At 35.8% G+C, this 26,415-nt stretch overlaps 1 pseudogene; it reads right to left on the minus strand.

The window, feature by feature from the left end:
• Positions 1-7,065: 7,065 nt before the first annotated feature.
• Positions 7,066-14,189, minus strand: LOC126489574 (40S ribosomal protein S18-like; annotated as a pseudogene).
• Between the last annotated feature and the right edge of the window lie 12,226 nt (positions 14,190-26,415).

Below are 26,415 nucleotides of genomic sequence, written 5' to 3' on the forward strand. Positions count from 1 at the left end.
CCACCCACCTCCATCCAGGTCTAGTAAGGTGAGCATCCACGAAACTGCCTAGGCTCCCACGAAACCAATAGGTACAGTAGGATCAAAAACCCATTGCCATTGTTCTTGAGGTCTCAGTAATCCTCATTGTCCACTATGTTCAGCGAGACCGGTTTTAACCCGGGCTTTTTCAGACCCAGGCCAGTTGGCCTTGGTGAGTTCCTGATAGAACATCCCCATTGTCTCAGTGTATGGGTGCACCCCTCACGGTCCTGGGTTCCTTGCTCGTGCTCTCTCTCCTTCTGCTCCTGATTTGGACCTTGAGATTTCAGTCCGGTGCTCCAATATGGGTCTCTGTCTCCTTTCATCGCCTGATGAAGGTTAATATTCAGGAGGAAGCCAAAGAGTCCTTTCTTATAGGAATTATTTAAGGAATTGAGATAACTTTTCGAAAGATTTCTCCAGACTTACTGCCATGTCAGACTCCACCATTATTTCTTTCAAGTTTAAATTTTTTGACCCAAGAAATCTCACTTTTCACATGAAAAACTATGTAGAACTGTTAATTATAGAAAGGCACCATTGAATATGTCAAACTACACAGAGAAAAACCCATGAGGCATCAAACCTACACAAAGAACTACGGTAAGTGAGAGAAACTAGGAGTAGGAAAGGCAGGCTTCCCCAGAGAACACACTAATTAGTTGACCAGTACCAAAGAGCCATAAAAACATACATATAAGTACATTATATAAACTGAACAGGTTATGTTTGTGTAAATGTGTGTGTGTGCTAGCATGCATGAGCATGTATGTATACATATATGCAGGTAGTAATAATGAATGAAAAGAGGGACCATTAGTATGAAGAAGATCAGGTAAAGGTTTATGGAAGGGTGTGGAGGAAGGAAAGAACAGGAAAAATTACTTTAGAAAAATTAAGAAGAAAAGAAGAAAGAGAAGGCATTAAAGACAAAGTTAGTGAAACAAGTTTGTCCATGGGAGTCCTGATTAAGAACGCAACACAACAACTAAAGAAGAGTATGATGCAGTACTAGATGGTCTGAGTTTTCACCCTACTTCTTTATCAAATTCCTCATTATAACAAAGAATCAATAAAAGTTGAAAGAATAAAAAGCTCCTTATAACATATAGTCTTATTTGACAGTTTACTAGGAAGACAGAGAGATCATTTAATAACTGCTCTTATGTGATGTATCATAATCATTTACAACTCTAATCCCAAGGGATCTGGTTCTCTCTTCTGGTCTCCATGGGAAGTGCACACAAGAGTTGTAAGGATATATATGTAAGCAATATTCATATGCATAAAATAAAACAAAAAGAAAAATGTAAAGTTTATTAAATATTTTCTATTAACCATTTATTAAAACATTTATTAGTTATTTCAGGATTCAATACACTGTATTTTGACCAAGATATGCCCTACTCTACCCAAACCCACCCTTCCCAGGCCACTCACTACTTCATCTTTACTTCATGTTTGTCTTTTCTTAGAAGACATTATCTCATACCAGATTTTCTGGTTATTGGGCTGGCTCTTACAGCAATTTTTCTCATTCTAATATGGTATCTTTTTATCTTAAAGCACTGGTCTTATGTTATCACTACTTAGTGCCCTCTCATTCAAACTAGTAGTTGTTATTATTTTTTCCTAAGAGTTCTTATTTTTCCTAATGCTTTATTCAATAATAAATTTTATTAGATATCTTGAATGAGTAAAAAATAATGAAAATTTCAGCTGATATTTCACGAGGTAATAGAAAAAACATCAAGGACATATAAATCAGGCATATTCTCTATATAAAATATAGTGAGTTTTAATTTAGAAAAAAATCATATATTTCCTTAAAAATGATAATCTACGAAACCAGTGTTTAAATCAAAGGAAATAAACATGGTTATAAAATCAAGATCCATAGACTAAGATCAAAGCATGCTACCAACAATAAGAAGTAACAATCATTTTGACATCCAAAAGGCATTAATAGTAGATCTTACCTCATTAATCAAAACCCTGACCAGTATTATGAAAAACTGATTATTACAGAGTATAGAATTATATGTATAAATAGAAGTGACATTTGTAGTTGTCCTTGTTACTGTGGTATTGATGCATTAGGTTTGTGTAGTGTTTTATAAATTTAATGAACCTACATATACATGATTTCAGTTAAATTTCAAAAGAAGTGAGGTGAACAATATAAGAATTATAGTTCTCATTGAAGGAGAAAAGTTAGAAATAAAGGCAGTAAAGCAATTTCTACAAGAATATTTAAAATTCATCAAACTAAGATTAGTAAATGGTTTCAGTAGTTGGTGGTTCCTTACAAGCTTGGATACCACATCTCTCTTTTAAGTATTAAAGCACTGAAGCTTAGAGAAGTTGGTTGGCTTAATTTCTCTAGAAGAATATAGTAGTCCTTCCAAAAGAAATCACTTGAAACCTTAAATATGAACATTTTCTTCAAATTCTGTTACCATCCTCTATGATGCTGAGGAGAAAGGATGATTAAATAGGTCGAAGTAGGTTGTAAGATATGACATGAAGAGTCCAGAATTACTGTTAATATTAAATGAGTAAGAAAGAATTTCACTCAGATATTTATAATATTACTGACACTTCCAGTACGATAAATGATGTAGTTCTGAGCACTTTATGTCAGAAGGATATAACTCACAGAGGAAAAGGGAAACATAACATGAGCAATGAGAACATTGATTTATTAAGAGTCTAGAATATTAAAAGTGCTAAATATGTATAACTTGTACAATGACTGAAGAATGGTAAGAAAGTCTATAAAAGGATACAAAAGGATATTAGTGGCACAAATATCTTAAAGAAAAATGTTAACATTATTATTTTTAAAGGTATCCTTTGAAGATAATAAAAACTAAAAGTTGAATATAAGGAAATAGTAAGAGTTAAGTTTATTGTTTTCAAGATTAATCTTCTTGGGTCAAGGATAGAGTCTATGGAGCATTTAAAAGCTTATTGTACCCAAACACATGATAATAATACAGAAAGCTAAGATCCACAATCACTTGTAGCTCCTTTTCAATCCCAACTCCATAAACCATAACATCACATTAATATTTTGCTTTTCATTCATTATAATGACTTAGAATTTTGGCCTCTATGTAGAAAAGTCAAAGAGTTCTTAAGGTATTAAATACAAATCACTAACCCTCAACCAAATGGAATAATATAATAACTTTATAAAACTGGTTCTTGAATAAATAAGTTAATTAAACATAGTAGACTAATGGGAGAAATAGGTGTTTGTAGTTTGTTATTTCCCATCTACTTGTTTTTACATGAAAAATTGGATTTTTTCTATTCATACACCAGAAAGCAGTAAAAAGAAATACAAATAATTTCAGAACAAAGAAGCCTGTGGCAGAATAGTAGGTTTGAAGCCAATCTGTACTACCTAAGATCCATCTTTACAAAAAAATAAAGACCCTTTGTTGAGGTAAGGGATCATGGTTTTGTTTAGTCTTTTGCTATTTTACATATGTCATCAAGATTGTTAGCTTGATTTCCAAATTTTTACCTTTTCATATCTACTAGCACTTGAGGTGCCTATATATCTTGGACTACCAGCTTAGGTTCAATTCTTTTGGCTTTCTGTATCCTATTTCCTTGTTGAAGTAACTATGTAGCTTTATTTTGACAGGTTGTTTATGTCCTGAGTATGGAAATTATAATAACATTGAGACAGTGTACCTGCTAATAGGAGAAAAAAAAGTTTATTGGCATTCCTACATAAAATAACCTTCAAAAGATACTGTCTGTTTTGTCTAAACTAAAATTTTGACTTCTGCTTGTACATGAGTTCAGTTACTATCCTGATCACAACCAGCAACTAAGAAGCATCTGTTATAAAGTTCATGTTCACCAGGTATTTAATGAGCAGATGAACCTCATTATTCAACTTCATTAATTTGTCCATTCTAAATGTGAATAAATATTTAATGAACACAATACTGCTTGGTAGGTTGACTCTCCATCATCATATAATATAAATTTTCAAATCTCAGAGGATTCATTTCCAACTCCATATGCTTACCATTTGTTGACAGAGGTTTCTGTCCCACCCAGTCCTATTCAGTCCCCCACAAAAAACCACATAGAGACATGCATTAATTATAAATTGGTAGGCCTATTAGCTCAGGATTTCTTATTAACTAATTTTTACATCTTACAGTAACCCATAATTTTTGTCTGTGTTAAACACATGGCTTGGTACCTCTATCAATGAGGCATTCTCATCTTGCTTCCTCTGCATCTCGATAACAACTACAGATTAAGCCTTTCTTCTTCCCAGAATTCTCCTGTTCTAGTCACCCCTCTTATACTTCCTGCTGGCTACTGGCCAGTCAGCATTTTATTAAATCAATACAAGTGACAATTCTTTATAGAATGTAAGACCATTGTCCCACAGCAACCATTCAAAGGATCATGATTGACTTGAACCTCTATTGCTGATCTTTTTAAATAGCCTTGCTTCCCAGAAATTCTAGTAGGTAACCTGATTCATTGTATTGGAATTATTTAGGCTTTGAATCTAGTGTTCATGAAATCTTAGTTTATTGCATTGTTCTAGACAGGATAATGTGAGTATGATACTATTTCCAAATTTTCTGTTGTTTATTACTACAGAGATTATCCTTTTTCTTCCACCCCCTTCAGAAAAATGCTTCTCGGATGCCACCATATCTCCAAACATAGGTCATGCCATTTTTATTTTATTTTGCCTTTTCTTCTTTAGTCATTTTGTCTCTCTCACTTCTTCTGGAAGCCCATTTGTTTTTGAAGAAATATGCTATTAAGGTTTACACTGAGGATTGCTGTCATCACGTTCATTAAAAACAAGTGGCATGGAAAACCACTGAAGATCATTACGGCTGCAGCCAGAATATAGTGTACTAGGATAATGAAAAGCAATTCTGCAGTTTCCCCATGCTTGTTAGTTGTTTTTGTCATAAATGAGTTGTGAGACTCAGAGCGAATGATCCGTATCATATTAACTGTCCTCTTTTATCGCTGACAATTGAAGGTGATTGAGAAGCAGGGCTCATGTCAGACTGTATCTAATTGGAAACCTTCATCGTTAATGTCTAATGTTGACTTGTGTTACTTGATGAAATTAGAGTCACAGTGGAATGGATTTTATTACAGCAAATGAATTTGTTGGGCTGTCTTCCATTTCAGTGGGTTTTTTTGTTGTTATTTTGTTTTGCTTTGCTTTTCTTCCCTCTGCTCGGATGTATTTCTGTAGAGCAGTAATTTTGAGCAAGGCAAGTCTGTGCATAAAGCAAAATTAGCACTGTGAAGAAAATTGAAGCCATATGGACTTTTATTCCACATAATTTGTAAATTTCCTGCATATTGTTGTGAAACTGAAGGGACTTTGCGAGGGTCACCTTGGTCCCAGGTCTCCAGCAAGAACTGTTCTAAACCCAAGCCAGACAACTGTAATATATTCATCTCACCCTCTCTTCCACACTCCCTTCCTCCCTTTTTTCATTTCTTCCTTCTTTCTTCCCTTCCTTTGTTCCTTCTGTCCTTCCTATGTGACTGCCTATCTCTATTTCATTGACTTTGTGTAATAGAGAAAAAACTGAAGGTGATAATAATTAACAACATTTTATAGGATCACTTGAACATTTCATAAATGTAAAACTGTTTCAAACATATTATTTAGAAGTTCATATTATTCACCTTCCATACACCACAAACTAGGACATACAAATTTATTTGTTTTCTTTAGCCCCATGAAGATTAATAATTGTTTTTGGAAACATGTTGTTTTCTTTTTTTTTAAAGTGGTAAGGATTAATAGAGAAAACTGAAATAAAAGTCCGTATTTTATCACTCAAAAACATTTTTATTTTGAAAATTCGGTCTTAAATAAAACTACAAGTGAACTAGGAGATCTTCAAGGCATATAGTAGCCTAGAGAAATGTGCATTCATGTTCAGTTTCAGAAGATAAGGTTATAGATAATTGATACATTTTGATTCCTTATGAAAGAGCATTTTTCCTATTCTGACTCTGTTAATTCTACAACGCTATGCAGTCAAGAAGACTATCCAGAAAGGGCAAAAAGAGACAGAGAGTCTGTTCTTCATAAAATGGTGATAGTGATATATGTAAATTTAGTCCCTAGGCTTTTAATCTTGTGTTCTCTTTATACTTTGCTTCTATCTGCCTATATATTTTTGCTATTGTAAGAAATAACTATCCTAACTTTTCAGTGTTTCCTTTGGTCTACTATCAAAATACATTTACATATTTATCTTAGTAATAATTTAAATATTTAACCTAGACTACTACAGAATATAAATGACAATACTGTATAATGCATTGCCATTCTAGGAGCATTTGGAAGTTAGTAAAATCAATGATTTATTATTCTTATATATACATAATTTTGTCTTTAGTATTATTATTATATTTTGTCTGTCACCCCTGGGAATCAGTGAATCATAAACTGTTAGAGCTGTAAGGGACCTTGAAATTCTCTATTACATTCATCATTTTTCATATACGGAAATGGAAGACTAGAGAATTGAATTGATAACAAGGTTATTTAGAGTATATTTAGTCTGGAATTGCAATTCTAACACCAAATTTAGCATTCATTCTCCCATAGCACTTTATGAATTTCACCGTGCACAGTTCCACTTTTCTAAGTGCTTCATTCAGTCCCTGAAATGTCCTATGCCATACAATGATATAAACAAATCCTCTTGATGTTATATTTTTATACTCATATAACTGCTGCTGATAGCTATCCTGGGGATGTCATTAGAATCAATGATTGAACAGTTTCAGAAAGTTTTTGTGGGAAGTTGTTTTAAAAAAAAATGAGTAAGTGAATCAGATCCCACCATGAAAATGAACAATTGTTTTGATATAAAAAATATATAAACTAGATTTGGTTGGTCATTATGAGAGCCTGCTCTTAAAGAATGTATTTTCACATGGTATTTTGTTGATACTAAACATATGGCTGGAGAGAAAAAAATCATTCAACCAATAAAGAAGATGTTTAGTCTACTCATTGCCAAACATCTGGGCAATAGGTGAGGTAATTTTCTTTTTACTGGAGAGTTTAGGGCTATTGTCACCCAAAGTGTAATCATAATGATGAGAACAGAGCATGAAAATGACAAATGGTACGATTCTCCGTGGTCCCTGTGACGGAACATTTTTCAGGTCGGTGTAACTCAGTTCAACATCATTTAAGTCTGTATTTGATGACTGTTCTGAGACAATCTGGTGCCAAGACATTTTAAATTCCCTACTTCATGAAAAACTGAGACGATGAGATAAAAAGAATACCATATTGACATTTCCTAATAGAAGAGCACTGCCTGAAAGTTATGGTAGTCCCCTCCCAACTATTATCAGGTGATCTCTCTAATCTTTCAGTGGTTTGAATACACTTTTTGGCAGTGCTCCAGAGATTTATATAAGTACAGAACATAGCTTCATTTTTAGATATAATTTATCAGTCAAAAGAAAATCAATTAAGGGTTACTCTCACAACTACAATAATTGGAAGAAAACAAGTTAAAGATTTCAGTAGAATGCATTTCAAAATAATTTAAAGACAGATTTGACTTTGGGTTCCCTTATACTACATCAGTATTCATCACTCATAATAGTTGGAGAAAAATTAAGATTTATTATTTTTTCAATTCTAATCAAAAGTTAAGAAGAAAGGCAATAAAAAAGCCAGTACAGGCAAAAAAGAAGAAAAATAAAGGACATTTCATCTTGTATATTAGCAAAAGTAAAGCTATTTCATTTGTGATTTGTGTGATATTGAGAGAATTTTTGTAGGAGTGGAGAAAGGGCACTAGCATTACTACCCTTTGCCACTATAGCCCCACATTGAGGGTGTGACAGAATCTTACCAGAGAAAGTGTCTTTTTAAAGAACAGTGTTCAGTGTTCATCACAGTTGCTTTCCATCATAGCAATGACAATGCTGTACAGACAAATAGAACTCTAATATTCAAAGCACTTTTATACAATGATATTTTTAATCCTTTTTCTTTACTAGATAAAATTTAAATTAAATGGAAAGATTAACATCATTTACAAAATGCCTACTACTGTCCAAATGTGCTGTCACACATTTTCTGCTGCTAATTCATATACACAAATGGAAGTGTACTACATTTTAGGTCCTTTTTAACTTAGAAAATGATGGGGTAGGGAGAAGCTAAATAATTTGCCCAGGTATCTGCATTTGGAATATTCTTCAAAATGAACAATACCTGTCTTACAGTAGCTCTCAGGTGACTTGGCAAGCTAAGGGCAACCAGTTTGGCAAAATCCTCATTCAGTCAATTACTAAAATTCTAGAAAACCACTATCTACTTAGAAATAAGTACCAATAAGAAAGAAAAATAACCTTCCAATATTTATAATTCCATTAACCAGACTAGTGAATTATCTGTGTAAAATAATATAAATTTAGTTGAATTTTACAAGTTAACCTACTATGCACAGAATAGTAGACGACAAATATAGTTTGTGTATATATATATATATATATTTAGTAGTTTGTACAAGTAATAATTACCATACACACAACAGATATGCATACATAGTAAATTAATTCATACCACACACACACACATATTATTTTTTACCTCTAAGTAGTACTCCACTGTGTAAATATACTACATTTTCTTTATCCATTCTTGATTGTTTCCAGGTTCTGGCTATTACAACTAATGCTTTTGTGAACATAGTTGAACAAATGTCCATGTACTATGGTTGAATATCCTTTGGTTATATGCCCAAGAGTGGTACAGCTGGTCTGGAGGTAGGCTGATTCCCAAATTCCTGAAAAACTAATATATTAGTTTCCAAATTTATTGTACAAGTTTGCATCCCCACCAGCAATGGAGAAGTGTTCCCCTTACTACACATCCTACCCAGCATAAGCTGTCATTGGTGTTTTTGATCTTAGCAATTTTGACTGGTGTAAAATGGTATCTCTGAGTTGTTTTGATTTACATTACATTGAATGCTAAGGATGTTGAACATTTCCTTACATATCATTCAGGATTTGAGATTCTTCTGTTGAGAATTCTCTGTTTAGATCTGTTCCCCATTTTATTGAATTAATTTGAACTTGGTATTTGAATTTCTTAATTTCTTTATATATTTTGGAGATAAGCCTGCTTTGTGATGTGGAGTTGGTGAAGATCTTCTTCCACTCAGTAAGCTGCCTTTGTTTTTTGATTGTGTTCTTTGATTTACAGAAGTTGCTCAGTTTCAGGGTGTACCATTTATTTATTGTTGCTCTCAGTGTCTGTGCTACTGGTATTATATTTAAGAAATGGCCAAAGTGAATAATTTAAATATAACTATAACTTGCAAACAAATAGAAACAGTCATCAAAAGCCTCCCATTAAAATAAAAAGCCCAGGGTTGGATGGTTTCAGTACAGTATTCTGTTGGAACTTCAAAGAAGCACTATTACATATACTCCTCAAATTGTTCCAGATAATAGAAACAAAAGGAATATTGCCAAATTCTTTTTTTTATTGGAAAAAAATCTGCCTCCTCCCCGCCTCCCATTTCCCTCCACCTCCCCCCACTCCTCTCCCCTCCCTCTCCACTCCAAAGAACAGTCAGGGTTCCATGCACTGTGGGAAGTCCAAGGTCCTCCCCCCTCCATCCAAGTCTAGGAAGGTGAGCATCCAAACAGGCTAGGCTCCCACAAAGCCAGTACATGCAGTAGGATTAAAACCCAATGCCATTGTCCTTGGCTTCTCATTGCCCTCATTGTTCGCCATGTTCTGAGAGCCCGGTTTTATCCCATCCTTTTTCGGTCCCAGTCCAGCTGGCCTTGGTGAGCTCCCAATAGATCAGCCCCACTGTCTCAGTGGGTGGGTGCACCCCTCGCGGTCCTGACTTCCTTGCACATGTTCTCCCACCTTCTGCTCCTCATTTGGACCTTGGGAGCTCAGTCCAGTGTTCCAATGTGGGTCTCTGTCTATCTCCATCCATCTCCAGATGAAGGTTCTATGATGATATGCAAGATATTCATCAGTATGGCTATAGGATAGGGCTATTTCATGCTCCCTCTCCTCAGCTGCCCAAGGAACTAGCTGGGGACATCTCCCTAGACACCTGGGAACCCATCTAGAGTCAAGTCTCTTGCCAACCCTAAAATGGCTCCCTTAATTAAGATATATACTTCCCTGCTCCCATATCCATCCTTCCTTTATCCCAACCATCCCATTCCCCAAAGCTCTCCCCATCCTCCCCTTCTCACTTTTCTCCCCCATTTCCCCGTACTCCCATCCCACCCCACCCCCAAGTTCCCAATTTTTGCCTTGCAATCTTGTCTACTTCCAATATCCAGGAGGATAACTATATGTTTTTTGGGGGGTTCACCTTATTTAGCTTCTCTAGGATCACAAATTGTAGGCTCAATATTCTTTATTTATGGCTAGAAACCAATTATGAGTGAATACATCCCATGTTCATCTTTTAGGGTCTGGGTTACCTCACTCAGGATAGTGTTTTCTATTTCCATCCATTTGCATGCAAAGTTCAAGATGTCATTGTTTTTTACCGCTGAATAGTACTCTAATATGTATATATGCAACAGTTTCTTCATCCATTCTTCCATTGAAGGGCATCTAGGTTGTTTCCAGGTTCTGGTTATTACAAATAATGCTGCTATGAACATAGTTGAACAAATGTTTTTGCAATATGACAGGACATCTCTTAGGTATATTCCCAAGAGTGGTATTTCTGGGTCCTGGGGTAGGTTGATCCCAAATTTCCTGAGAAACCGCCACACTGCTTTCCAAAGTGGATGCACAAGTTTGCATTAGCAATGGATGAGTGTACCCCTTACTTCACAACCTCTCCAGTAAAAGCAATTCCCATCAAGGTCCTATCAAAATTCTTCACAGATCTTGAGAGGACAATAATCAACTTTATATGGAAAAACAAAAAAAAAACAGGATAGCCAAAACAATCTTATACAATAAAGGAACTTCTGGAGGCATTACCATCCCTGACTTCAAACTCTATTACAGAGCTACAGTATTGAAAACAGCTTGGTATTGGCATAAAGACAGAGAAGTCGAGTAATGGAAATGAATAGCAGACCCGTATTTTAACCCACAAACCTATGAACACCTGATTTTCGAAAAAGGAGCTAAAAGTATACAATTGAAGAAAGAGCATCTTCAACAAACGGTGCTGGCATAACTGGATGTCAACCTGTAGAAGAATGAAAATATATCCATATCTATCACCATGCACAAAACTCAAGTCCAAATGGATCAAAGACCTCAATATCAGTCTGAATACACTGAATCTGATAGAAGAGAAACTGGGAAGTACTCTACAACATATGGGCACAGGAGACTGCTTCCTACATATATCCCCAGAAGCACAGACATTAAGGGCAACATTGAATAAATTGACCCTCCTGAAACTGAGAAGCTTCTGTAAAGCAAAGGACACAACCATTAAGACAAAAAGGCAACCCACTGACTGGGGGAAGATCTTCACCAACCATGCAATAGACAACGGTCTGATCTCCAAAATATATAAAGAACCCAAGAAACTAGACTCTAAAATGCTAATTAACCCAATTAAAAAATAGAGCACTGAAGTGAACAGAGAATTCTCAACAGAAGAAGTTCAAATGGCCAAAAGACACTTATGGTCATGCTCAACCTCCTTAGTGATCAAGGAAATGCAAATCAAAACAACTTTAAGATACCATCTTACGCCTGTTAGAATGGCTAAAATCAAAAGCCAAATTATTTTTATGAAGCTAAACTTACCTTGATACTGAAACCACACAGAAACTCAACCAAGAAAGAGAATTACAAACCAAGCTCCCTCATGAACATTGGTGCAAAAATACTCAATAAATTACTGCCAGACTGACTTAAATAACACATCAAAAAATCATCCACATTAATCAAATCGGCTTCATGACAGAGATACAGAGAAGGTTCAACACAGGAAAATCTATCAATTTCCATAGAAATAAACGGAAAGAAGAAAACCATGTGGTCATGTCATTATATGCTGAAAAAGCATTGACAAAATCCAAGGCCCCTTCATGATTAACGTCTTAGAGAGAACAGAGATACAAGGAACATATCTGAACATAATAAAAGCAGTATACAGCAAGTCAGAAACGAACATCAATTTAAATGGAGAGAAACTCAAAGCAAATTCCATTACAATCAGTAACAAGACAAGGATGGCTATTCTCTCCATATTTATTCAACATACTTTAAGTTCTAGCTCGAGCAATAAGACAACAAAAGGAAATCAACGGGACCCAAACTGTAAAGGAAGAAGTCAAACTTTTGTTATTTGCAGATGATATGATAGTATTCATAAGTGACCCCAAAACTTCTACAGCTGACACAAACCTTCAGTAATGTTACAGGATACAAGATCAACTCAAAAAAAAATCAGTAGGCCTCCTATACATAAATCATAAAGAAGCTGAGTAAAAATCAGAGGAACATCACCATTCAAAATAGTCACAAATAATTTAAAATATCTTGGGGTAACACTAACCAGGGAAGTGAAAGACCTGTTCAACAAAAACTTTAGGTCTTTGCAGAAAGAAGTTGAAGAAGATACCAGAAAATGAAAAGATCTACCATTATCTTGGATCAACATAATAAAAATGGCAATCCTACCAAAAGCAATCTACAGATTCAACACAAACTGCATCAAAATCTCAACACAATTCTTAACAAACTGTAAAGGAACAATACTCAACTTCATATGGAAAAACAAAAATCTCAGGATAGCCAAAATAACCCTGTACAATAAAAGAACTTCCAGAGGCATCACCATCTCTGACATCAACTCTATTGTGGAGATACAGTAACAAAAACAGCTTAGTATTGGCATAAAAACAGAGAGGTTGACAAATGGAATTGAATCAAAGGCCCAGATATTAATCCGCATACATATGAAACACTTAATTTTTGAAAAAGAAGTTAAAAGTATACAATGGAAAAGAGAAAGTTTCTTCAACAAATGTTTCTGGCATAACTTGATGTCAACATGTAGAAAAATGCAAATATATTCATATCAATCCCCATGTAAAAAACTCAAGTTCAGATGGATTAAAGACCTCAATATAAATCTGATCACACTGAACCTGATAGAAGAGAAAGTGGCAAATACCTTTTAAGGCATGGGCACAAGAAAATCTTTTTAGACCAGGATAAACTTGTCCTTTACAGGTGCTTTCTGTCTAACACACAGATGTAAACTTTGGAGAAACCACTAATTAGAATATTTGACTGACATCATTTAGGTTACACTTACTGATATATAAAATCAGATAGATGGATGGATGGATAGGTAGGTAGGTAGATAGACGATGATAGATAGATAGATAGATAGATAGATAGATAGATAGATAGATAGATAGATAGATAGACAGACTGATAGGCAGAGTACTATTCACTAGTTTGGGGTTTGGTTTTTGTTTGTTTGCTTATTCAAATTTTTTCATAGATATGTATTTCCATTGTGATAAACTAAATTGCTCTTAACCCATGAGGCAAAACTAATCTTTCCTGAAATCGCTTTTAATAAGTGTTTCTTATCACAGACTCAAGAATAGAAGCCATTCTCCCCCCACCCCACCCCAGGCATATAAACTATTTATTAACAGCAAAGGCCCAGGGACTAACTTCTTCTTGGATACACCCACAGTGTAGCCCTGGCGGTCAGTGGTCTTAGTGAGCTGGCCTCGGACATGAAGGCCCCAGAAGTGGCTCAGCCACCTATGGGCCCGAATCGTCTTCAGTCGCTCCAGGTCCTCGCGCAGCTTGTTGTCCAGGCCGTTGGCCAGAACTGGCTGTAATTCCCGTCCTTCACATCCTTCTGTCTGTTCAAGAACCAGTCTGGGATCTTGTACTGCCGGGGATTCTGCATGATGGTGATCATGCGCTCCACATCATCCTCCGTGAGCTCTCCAGTCCTCTTGGTGAAGTCAGTGTCCACTTTCCTCAACACCACATGAGCTTATCTCCGCCCCACACTCTTCATGGCAGTGATGGCAAAGGCTATTTTCCACCGCCCATGGATGTTGCTGTTGAGTACTCTCAGGATGTTCTGGCACTTATCTAGGATCACGAGAAACATGGTGGCTGCACAATCGGCGGCATGTAGGCCTCCCGTGGAAGAGCTAGAAACCATTCTTGAAGACTAGAAACGATGTATACACAAAGTTTTTGAGTTTTAATTACATATTTTAGGTTGCTGGATTTAAAAATCTAAATTTTAAGTAAAGATTCTTTGTTTTTCTTAAGAAATGGAACATTTCAGAGCACCAATTAATAGTGGAGCAGGTCACTCAATCCAAATCTCCCTGGAAGTTTTTAAGCCATTCTCTCATTCATTTCTAAACTTTCTGCACACTGACCACAGCTGTCTCTGGGGATTACTCTATCATCTTAACTAAAAGTCCTCGGAACACAAGTGTAGCACAGTTTATAATATCTCATAGTCACAAATTGGGGCTCAACCTGAAGTAAATAAAAGCAATATAACCAGTCATTGGCTCTTACCTCTACCTTAGTCCAAAATTGCAATCCTGCTTCCAAAGATCTCAAAATGAGACAGTGAGAGCTGTTTTGTTTCATGTATTCCTCTCTTGGGCTAGGATTCAATGCATGCAATACTACTTACCCATTTCAACTGCAAACTAGTGTGACTACTGGGATTCAAGTTGTGTATCATCACTGCCTGGCTGTAAGACTGATCAATATGGCTATGTTACTTTCTGAGCTTCAGGCAAGTTTTATTTATTAAAATACAAATGAAATGTCATGACATACAACCATGAATTCATTCCTTCCGCTCTTATCTACTTGTACGGTGTGGAACCCAGCATTCTTCTGTGACAAAACCAATGCTTGCTGGCTCTCACATATCTCAGATCTTATATGACTAACACAGGCTGTCAAACCCTGCCTTCACAATGTGTTCTCATTCTGAATCTGGGTACAGTCATGTGTCTTTTACACTGCAGAACCTTTGCGTGTTTTTCTTCATCTTCCTACCTTTACAGGCTGAAATACTCTAGGGCTTAGGTTTCTAATCTCTCCCCACGTATCCACACATAACTGTTGTCTAATTCATTCATGCTATTATTTCTAATGTGATCTATACACTGACAACTCCTAAATTTGTCCTCAAGGGCTTTTCATCTTGACTCCAAATTGATTCCAATTTTGTACCAATGTCTTTACTTGAAATTCAGAAAGTTATCTCAAACATAGCATGTCTAAAGTCATACTTTTGATATCCCAAAGGTACTCTCTTTATACTTCATGGCATCAATAGTATTCTATCTCAAACATCAATGACAATTTATATTTTAGTTTCCCACTTGCTATATCCACAATGTCAGTAACATTGTAAAAGTTTGTTTACCTTCTAAACAAACCCAAGCCATTCTTGCTCACAGTTTCAGCATGTACTTCTTTGAACATGGTCTCCATTCTCATGCATTCATGGATACTTATTTCTCATCTTTCATGTCTTTACTCAACTATCATCTTCTCAGAGAAATGAGTTTTGTCCATGATATGTTCCATAGTTTCAACCACTATTCTATTACTATTTCTAGTGCTATTTTGATAAATGTTGATGATACTCTCTTCATGTTTTCTGACATTATCATATCCTGAATCTTCCTAAGGTTACCCTAGATGAATCTCTTATAATAGTTCCCTGTCTTTTCTTTTTCACTGATGGAATTATTTAGCTTGTTTGACTGAAAAAAATATATAACTTTGGTGTCAAAAGGGAGAGAAATTCTAAGAAACTAAGAAGCAATGATAGATTCTTAGAAAAAATTCCCCAGCTTTTTCACTCCAAGAGAAAATCTTACAAAATCTTTTCTACTGGCTTCAAAGGTTCTAAGAGGGATTCAAACACCGTTGTCATTGTGCTACCCCACTTAATAATACACAGTTTATAAGGTTTTCTACATGTCTGCCACACATCCTTGCTCTCTCATCTCACTCCTTGAAATTAGCTACACAATATGCTGGTGGTCTTCACCTGAGTACCAGTCAAATCTAGTTAACTTTAAGTCAAATGAAGCTATTCCCCAGTAAAACTAAAAGCTAAATGAAAACTATTGACATGTACTAGTAGAGGTTAGTGAGTGTCGCTGTGATGTTTCCGTACATTAATACACTGTGTACTGACCATTTCCACTCTTCCTTATCTCATCTCACCCTCCTCTAAATTTTCAACCCCATCCTCATTCTCTACTTTCAGGATATTCTTTTTTCTTTTACTGATTTAAAGCAGTTCCACATATACAGGACATTTTTCTCTTTCTGTATCTGGCTCATGAGTGTTATCATTCATCATTTGATTCTATCTATTTTCCTAGATTCGACAGAATTTTATCCTTAACAATGGATGGATAATACTCCATTGCATATACATAGCAAATTTTCTTTTCCCACTCTTCTTTGGACTAGACTACTTCCACATCTTGTCTATTTTGAATGAACACAGCTACGTAGATACTTCTCTATACTGACTTTATTCTCTTAAATATATATATTTAATTAATATATATTCTCTTAAATATATATATTTATCCTGCATATTACAGCACTTCCATTTTCTTCTTGATAAATAGCTTTCATTCTGACTCCTACAGAGTCTATAATAATTTACATTATTACTGTGGCTAGTTAACAGTCCTCTGTTGGTGTGACTTTGTAGTTGTAGTTTCTAAAATTAATAGTAAACAAAACCTCTCAGAAAATTCCCTGTTCTTCTAGTTCTGACAATCATCCTGCCCTCTCTTCTATAAAGTTCCCCACAGCTTAGGTATAGGAGTATTTTGTACATGTGTCCATTGAGACTGGGCCCACATGTCTGCATTTTGATTGACTATGGTTTTCTATAGTAGTCTCTTTGTTGCAAAGAGAAATTCCCTTGATGAGAGGTAGGGACAACACTTATCTATGGGTATGAGAACAAATGTTTAGATTATTGTTTGGGATAATGCTGATTTAGTACAGTAGTGGCTTTATGTTTCTTCCAGTATCACCAAATTCACTAATACTTGGTAGTTAGTTGCTAGGATTTCCAATGCCAGGCAAGATTTACTTCTTAATAAGCAGGTCTTAAGTCCAATGAGAGAGCTGTTGGTTAAAGCCAAGGTATACATTCCATTACTGCAAACTTCACTACACTGTACCATGCTGGTCATTGCTGTGGTTCATAGACATCTTAGGTAGGAAGGACTGTTGTTTGTTATCATGATTTAAAAAATTTCATGGTGCTATTGTGTACTTTAAAACTAGTCCACAGTGTGTAAGCATTCAGGTAAGTTTCAGCCAAGGGACCTCTGTGCCATTTCTGAAACAAAGTGTAGAAACCACTATCTTTATACAACACCAAGAAACATACAGATAAAGAGAATATGGACAACTACCATCCACAACAGCCTCAAAGAAAATTTAAAAAAGTAATGAAGTTAACAGGGAGATGGTGGAACTCTACAATGGAAATTTTAAACTTCTGAAGAAAGTTTAAACCAAAACAAAGATATAACATGCTCATGTATTGGTAGCATTCAAATTCTTAAAAAAATGGAATTTCATGAAAAGATACTTACAAGTTCAATGCATTTGAAATCTAAATTCCCATTTGATTATTCAGAGAAATAAAAAACTATCCTAAAATTCATAAGAAATGACAAAAGATCTGAGATACTTAAAAAGTTTTGAGTAAAAAGAATACTGAAGAGATGGCCATTTAATATTTTAAAATATATTACAGAACCATGGTAACAAAACAATATGATATGCATAATTCCAAACATGTAGATTTATTTAGAAAAGTCCCCAAATTGAGTACACATAATAAACTGAAGAACAGCATTTTCAGGAAAAACGTCTGAGAAAACTAGATGTCCACAACAGAAGAGTACAATTAGATCCACATCTATCACCTTGCATAAATGTCCAATTACATCAAAGACCTAAATAGGAAAATTGAAACAATGAAAATACTAAAAGAAAACACAAGCCTCCAAACAGTGGTGGCAAATATCTTTAATCCTAACACTTGGTAGGCAGAAGCAGGTGGTTCTCTATGAATTCAAGGCAAGCCTGATCTACAAGACCTAGTTCCTGGATAGACTCCAAAAACATAGAAAAACCCTGTCTCAAAAAAAAAAAAAAAAAAAAAAACAAGCAAACAAAACCCCACGTCACATCTTCTATAAGCACAGGTGTATCACAGGACTTGTTGAATAGGACTCCATCTGCCCAAGAATTAAAGTTAGTAAGTAATAAGTGAAATTTTGCAAACTTAAAGGCTTCTGTAAAGCTAAAGAAACAATAAACCATGCAAAGAGAATCTTTGATAGGTTTAGGACTAACAGAGGGTTAAAATTCAGAATATAGAAGAAATAAAAAAAAGTGAGGGAGTCAAACAATGACCCATTCAAAAAATTTTCTGGAACTCAGCAGAGAAAAAAATGAGAAGAGGAAGAAGACAAGGAGTGGCAGGAGGAGGAAAGGGATATTGCAAAACTATTTATTTTCCCTTGCAATTGTAAAAACAAAAATCAAAACATGTTTGAAATTTCACCTTTTCCAGATGAAATAACAAATATTAACAAAACATTCTTAAAAAATCCTGGAGAGGAGTCGCCATGATTCTCCCGCTCCAGACAGATGCAGGTTAAGATCCTCCCTGAGAGAGAGCCGACAGCTCCGGAGCAGAGACGCCATGCTCAGCTCTCCCAGGCAGCTGCAACCCACGATGGACTTAGGCTAGAATCTTTCCGATAAGCTCTATTTGCTGGCAGCAAGCAGAGGAGCAGCTCCTTTAAGAGAAGGTTTCCTGGGCTGGAGAGATGACTCAGCGGTTAAGAGTACTGACTGTTCTTCCAGAGGACCTGAGTCCAATTCCCAGCAACCACATGGTGGCTCACAACCATCTGTAATGAGATCTGGCGCCCTAGTCTGGCCTGCAGGCATACATGGAGATGGACTCTTATACACATAATAAATAAAATCTAAAAGAGAGAGAGAGAGAGAGAGAGAGAGAGAGAGAGAGAGAGAAGGTTTCCTGGCTCAGCATTAACAGCAAAAACTACACAGCTTCTTTGAGAGAAGGCTTCCTGGTTTGTGCTGGCAGCATGAATAGCTCTGGCTCTTTCAGGAGCCCGAGCACTTGAATGGGGTTTGTGAGCAATGTGTTACAAATTGCTCAATATCAACATAGACCCACTGCATCCCTAGAACTGGGGCAGTGAGCATGCCTCCGCCATATTGGACAGGGCAGAGCCAAGAGGCATGGCCATGGAGTTGGTCCTAGCCTTGCCCACTCAGCATTTTAAAAAGAGAAAAAAATATCCTGGTCAGAAAATGGTTACAGATGTGCAATAAAGACAGACTCAGACAAAAATAAACCTCTAAATGGGTCATAGTGTGTTTAAAAAATGTGTATAGGCTTGGGAGAGAAAGGATAAAAAATATAGACAAGAGAACAGTCATAGATTAAAGGAGTAAAGATCATTAAATATTAAAAAGTAATAGAGTAAAAAAAAGTCATGTAAAAAATACACAGATGCTGGGCAGTGGTAGTGCACACCTTTAATCTCAGCACTTAGAAGGCAGAAGTAGGTAGATCTCTGTGAGTTTGAGGCCAGCCTGGTCTACAAGAGCTAGTTCCAGGACAGACACCAAAAACTACAGAGAAACTCTGTCTCAAAAATTAAAAAAAAAATACACAGAGTCTAGATTATGAATATTATTGTGTTTTATTTGAATTTTTTGACTACAGAGAGATACTTGATTCTGGGGGGGCTGATAAGATAAACCAACATATATGTTTTAAAGATATCTTGGCTTCAAAATTTGGATCTAAGGGGCTGGAGAGATGGCTCAGAGGTTAAGAGCACTGGCTGTGCTTCCAGAGGTCGTGAGTTCAATTCCCAGCAACCACATGGTGGCTCACAACCATCTGTACTGAGATCTGGCACCCTCCTCTGGTGTGCAGGCATACATCGAGGCAGAATGTTGTATACATAATAAATAAATAAATCTTTAAAAAAAAAATCCTGAGAGAATTCACCAAAAGGGGAACGCTTATTCACTATAGGTTGGATTGCAAACTGTTAATATCACTATGGAAATCAATGTAGAGAATCCTCAAAAAGCCAAACATAAATTTACCATATGACCCAACTATCCCTCTAAAGTTTATGTCAAAAATGACTTAACATATTGCTCTATAATTACTTGCTCAGTTGTTTATTGCTGTTTTATTCATAATAGCTAAGACATTATGTCTCTCATCTGATTAATGAATAATGGAAACATGGTACACAGATAATAGGGAATACTGTTTATCTGTATATAAAAATGAAATTATGAATTTTTGGGTAAATGGATGAAACTAGAAAACATAATTTGAGTGGGGTATCCCAGACTCCAAAAGCAAATGTCACATGTTCTTTCTCTTTGGAGTCTCCTAGCTCCAAACCTTTAGTTGTGAGTACATAGCCCAGAGAAGCTGAAGAAAGCATAAAGTAAAACATGACAGTTGCCAGGCTAAAGGATTCAAGAAACAATAGTGATGGAAAAAGTGATATAATTAGGAAAATTCAAGCAAGGGGTTCTTTTAGGGAGAATAAAAGGGGAAAATTAATACAGGAGAAAAAGATGAATGGTAAAATAACAATAAGGATGTTTTTAAATTCAAAAGGAGTACTATTAACTATTAACTTTAAAAGAACCTATAATACACATAATTATGTTATAAATACCCATACATGACCAAATAACCACTTAAAATTCCAACTAATTAAACAAACATCTGATATGTCACATAATTGTTAAAAGTAAATAAAATTATTTGCCACTTCTATTGCTCAAAACCCCCAGTCTTGGCCCCGGTCACATATTATCTGAGATAGCACAGTTTCATGACTTTAGCCTGCCTTCCCTACAGTCAGCCTCCAGTCTAATCTTGGAATCTCAGCGTAAATTTAGGCTTAGTGTGAGGTTCCTCAATCTGTACCTCAATCTGTCTGTACACTCACAAGTTAACAGACCTATTCCAGATTGCATATTCTGTGTGTCTAAGCTTAATGAGTTCAACTTGTAAACATCCAGCACCCAGGTTTGGCCCTATGTCTGTATCCTATGGGCCTTCCTTTTCTGATTAGGTTGACTGATCTGATAGCCTGTATTGCCATATCCAACTTCTAGGCTTAATCCAAGTGCCACAGCCTGCACTGAGGTTGAGTCTAGAAAGCTTTCAGAACTTTTTCTTGCCTGAATCTTCTCCAGTTCCGATGCACATCCTATATATCAGTCCAGTTTGGTCAATTTAATAAATCTCAGAATACCTGAACCATATTGAACTTTCAGGAATAGCCAAAGTGGAATTATATATGTGACAACTCAGCCTAGTGGGTTATTGGAACCTCAGTTTCCCAAGGCATTCCTGACCCTCATACTTTGCCTTAGCTCCAGAAACTACATACTAGTCTACCCTAATGATTGTTAAAACTCTGGCCCAACCATGCCATCCTCATACACCACGTAGCACAACAAGAACATAAGTCTAGTCAATAGTCCCATTTATATGTATACTTGCTTAGCACTCAATCGAAATCACTCTAATTTCTTTGATTCAAAATTAACTTGGAGATTCTGAAAGATGGAAATAAAAAGTTTTCATTCTCAATGTGAAATCAACCAAATTTGAGCAACAATATCTTCTTCTCTCTTGTTATATATGTGGTCAAAGTCCTAGTTGTGGCAATTAGACAAGAGAAAAATATAAAAAGGATTGAAATAGGAAAATAAGAAATCTCTATTTACAGGTGACATGCTTTTTAAAAGATCCTACAGAGTATCCTAGAAAACCAGTGGTCCTCTAGCAGTGGCACCAGAATTTATCCCTACTGCATGTACTGGTTTTTGGGAGATCCTATTCTCTTTAGATAAATACTTTGCTCAGCCTAGATCTGGTAGGGAGGGCCTTGAACCTACTTCCAAAGATCTATGTGCCTTACCCTTTCTGAGGATTAGATGGTGTGGGGTAGGATGGTGCGTGGAGAGAATGGAAAAAGGGGAGGCAGGGAGAAATTGGATTGGCATTTTTTTAATCTAATAAAAAAAACAGTGGTCCTATCAAAAACTTATGGTTAAAATTACAGGATATAAAATCAATAAAAAATCAAAGAGTAGCCTTTAATTATATCACCTATTCAGTCTCAGATAAAGAACTTGGAATATTTTATTCCAAGTAAATATTAACTTCCAAGTAAAATATCTTGAACCCCAAAATCTACAAGTCTCACTACAAAATCCAGCAGCCCAGGGAGGTATAGATAACATCTGTTCCAATTGGAGAAGAATGGCCCTTGGAGGCACAGACATCATCTGTACCTGATGAAGGAAGAGATGTGTAAATGCCAGTGCAAGAATATATTTGACAATATGAAGAGCAATATGGCACCACCAGGAACTAGTAGTTCTAATACCAAAAGACCTGAAGTATCTTAATGATTAAGAAGAAAAAAATGCCCTTAAAATAACTTTATTAAGACAATAGAGGCCCTTGAAGAGAAAATAAAAAATCCCTTAAATAAATAAAGAAAAAATTAAAAATTGAAATCAATAAATCCCTTTAAGAAATCCATTAAAAACAAACAGCTGAAGGAAACAGTTCAAGGCCTGAAAATTGAAATATAGGCAAGAAGCATAACCAACAGAATGCAAGAGATGGAAGAATCTCTGCCATTGAAGATACTATAGAAGAAATAGATTCCTCAGTCAAAGAAAACACTAAAAAACAAAATCATAACACAAAACATCCAGGAAATGTGAGACACCATGCAAAGACCAAACCTAAGAATAGTGATAGCTGGGCAGTGATGGCACCTGCCTTTAATACCAACACTCGGGAGGCAGAAGCAGGAAGATCCCTGCGAGTTCAAGGCCAGCCTGGTCTGCAAGAGCTAGTTTCAGGACAGGTTTGATAGCTACAGTGAAACCCTGTCATGAAAAACCAAAAAAAAAAAAGAAAAAAGAAAGAAAGAAAAGAATAATAGGGATAAAAGAAGAATACCAGCTTAAAGGAACAGAAAATATATCCAGAAAAATCGTAGAAGAAAACTATCCCAACCTAAAGAAAGAAATGTCTATGAAGAGAAAAAAAGTTTATGGAACACCAAATAACCAAATATACTGGACCAAAAAAAAAAATCCCCTTATCACACAATAATCAAACCTCTACCTACAGAATAAAGAGCTACAAATGGATAATATGGTAATAGCTTGTTTATACTCTAACAAATAAAGCTTACCTGAGCATAGAGGGTAGAACCATCTACTAGTTAACCATAGAGGTCTGGAGATGTGTACAGACAGACAGAAAATTATATGACTGGGTGGGGAGAGAAATGTGTGGCAGGAAGAGACAGGAGCTCAGCCTCTTTTCAGTCTGATGAATTTATAGAGGTAAGAGCTCTAGTGGAGAGAAGCTCTACTTGTCTGATCTCCTAATGTCTGAGATTTTATTATTAAGATCAATTAGAAGTCATACTACATCTGGTGCCTATCTTTTGGGGCATGAATTCACACACACACACACACACACACACACACACACACACAAACTGCAACCACTGGCACAGACTGGAGCTGCATTCAGAACCCCCACTGGAGTCACCACATCAACAACTAGGTTCTCCTCTCATTTTTCCCTAAGCCTCAAAGTGAGTTTAAAATATTTTTGTTGCAGAATCTCTGCATCAACCACCACAGACCCCAAACACTAGAGGCATTTGAGCTCCAGACACCACAACTAGACTTACTGGCCCTAAACTGGATGACTCAACCTTCAGGTAGCTCTCAGCTCTCTTCCTATATGTCCTTATTCCATATGGTCTCATTTGCCCTTTTTTTCTGACAGCCAGATTTCTCTTTGCTGTCAATTGTGGATTTCCCCTGAAATTGCTCCTTAGCCTATTTCCACATTAGGTGGCTGTCTTGATATCCACTCAGGCTTCTACTGTTTTTGCAACCACTACATACCCTTGCACATGGCTATATGCTAGCAGCTGCAGTTGCAACTGTCTCAGCCAGGTTGTGCACCACCTGTGTTCTCTGATTAGATATGCTATGCAGCTTATGCTCCACCATCATTGTCAGCAAGTTTAGGCAGACAATTGGGAATTCCCAAAGAGGAAATTTTGTTTTAGAAAGAGAGTATTTTGTCCCACATTAAAAATGGGAAACAACATTACAAAGAAAGTTAGGTCTCTATATGATAATGCACTGGATGGCTTGAAAATGGAACAATTAAAGGAAAGGATAACTAATTTATGCAGGATTCATAAAATGTCAATTATAAACATTATCCATTTTATTATCTTTGTTTAGTCACTAAAATGTTGCTTAATGTGAGTACTAAGATAAAAATTTTAGAAAAACTTATTAAAAGACATCATAGAGATATTCAGATCCAGACAAAGGAATTTAAAGAAGAAAAAAATATAGTGTTTCTTTATAAGGTTAGAGAAGAACAACCTAAAATTTTAAACAACCAAATTTAATTTATCCAGTTGCTTTACAGGAACAACTGCCAATTAAAGATATCCTCAAGGCTGTGCAAGAGCTGATTGGACTCCTGGGGAAATGTTAGATTTAGGGAGATTCAAGGAAGTGATAATCTCATATGACCTGCAACCACCTTTTGTGAAAAAGAGGTTAAACTCACAGTAAAGTAGTAAAAGAATTAGTTCTCAATACTGGAGAATCTTGGTTCCATCACTCTTGGAGACTGATTCTCAATTACAATGGAGGACCTGGTGCAAATATGAGGCTGAGAACATTGTGCAATGAAGTAGAGCTAGAGGTATGAAAATCTCCCAAGAACAACTTCTTGGAGAGTGATATTATGACAATGTACAAAGACAGATTACTGTGTTGACAATACCATGGCTTTAATTATGTGCAGCAACTTTGAATGCTTGGCACAAAATTGAAGAAGTAGGAAAGAAAATTGAGTCATTTACTGAAGTTATACAGGGCCCAAAAGAAACTTTCACTGATTTCTTACAGAGATTGACTTCAGCAGTAAATAGAATGATAACAAATTCAGAAGCTAGACAAACAATAACTTAATCTCTGACTTTTGAAAATGTTAATGTAAAATGTAAAGGAGTAATTTGGCCATTAAAGACAAGATCAGAACCTTTAAGGGAATGAATCCAAGATACAGTCAATATTGGATCTCATAACCATAATAATGCTTAGATAAAAGAGATGATTTTCAGAGGTTTGAAGAAAAATCAAATTGCCAAGTGTTTCAATTGTAGTAAATAAGGTCACCTAAAAAGGGATTGAAAACAGTACAAACATTTTTTTTTTTTCTAAGCACAATCTAAGCAGAATGCCCCTCCTCTTCTGGATTACGCAGAAGGTGTGGCAAGAACAAACATAGGACTAAGGAATGTATGCATATTAACAAGGGACAGCCAATGTAACCTTTGCCATTGAGAAATACCTTGAGGGACCTCTCACAGTCTCTCATGCCAAATTCAGTTTCATTGTTCCCTGTTATGGTTGAGAGATAAAGATGTTGGTTTGCACAATAACCTTTAACAACAGAGAAACTGCAGACTTTAGAACAGCTAATACAGCTAATACAGAAGTGATCAGCATATTGAACAACCAATCAATGCTTGAAATTCTCTTGCATTTGCTGTTAAATATAAATATTAGAAATGGAGAATGTTAACAGATCCAAGAGCTGTTAATATGGTGTTTCAGCCAATGGGCTTTCTAGAGTCTGGCATTTCTTTGCCTTCTCTATTACCTAAATGATGGTCTCTTAGAGTAATTGATTTAAAAGTTTGTTTTTTCACTATGACAGAAAAAAAATTACCTTTATGGCAAAATCCCAGCCTATTAAGAGATATTAATAGAAGATCTCATAGGGAATGCTAAATAGCCATACCCTGTGCCAATATTTTATATAACAGTCATTGGAAATAATACATAACCAATTTCATCAATCCATAGTTTACCAGTACATAGATGATATCTTACTAGCTTATTCAAATGTAGATACTTTGGAAAGAATGTTTGAAAAAGTAAAAAAAAAAAAAAATTGCCTTTATTACCATCCCTGACTTCAAACTCTATTACAGAGCTTCAGTATTGAAAACAGCTTGGTATTGGCATAAAAACAGAGAAGTTGACCAATGGAATCGTATAGAAGATCCAGATTTTAACCCACAAACCTATGAACACCTCATGTTCGATAAAGGAGCTAAAAGTATACAATGGAAGAAAGAAAG

This window comes from Alexandromys fortis, unplaced genomic scaffold (assembly GCF_014885135.2).
Source record: "Alexandromys fortis isolate MF-2015 unplaced genomic scaffold, M_Fortis_MF-2015_v1.1 scaffold_166, whole genome shotgun sequence".
Lineage (NCBI taxonomy): Eukaryota > Metazoa > Chordata > Mammalia > Rodentia > Cricetidae > Alexandromys > Alexandromys fortis.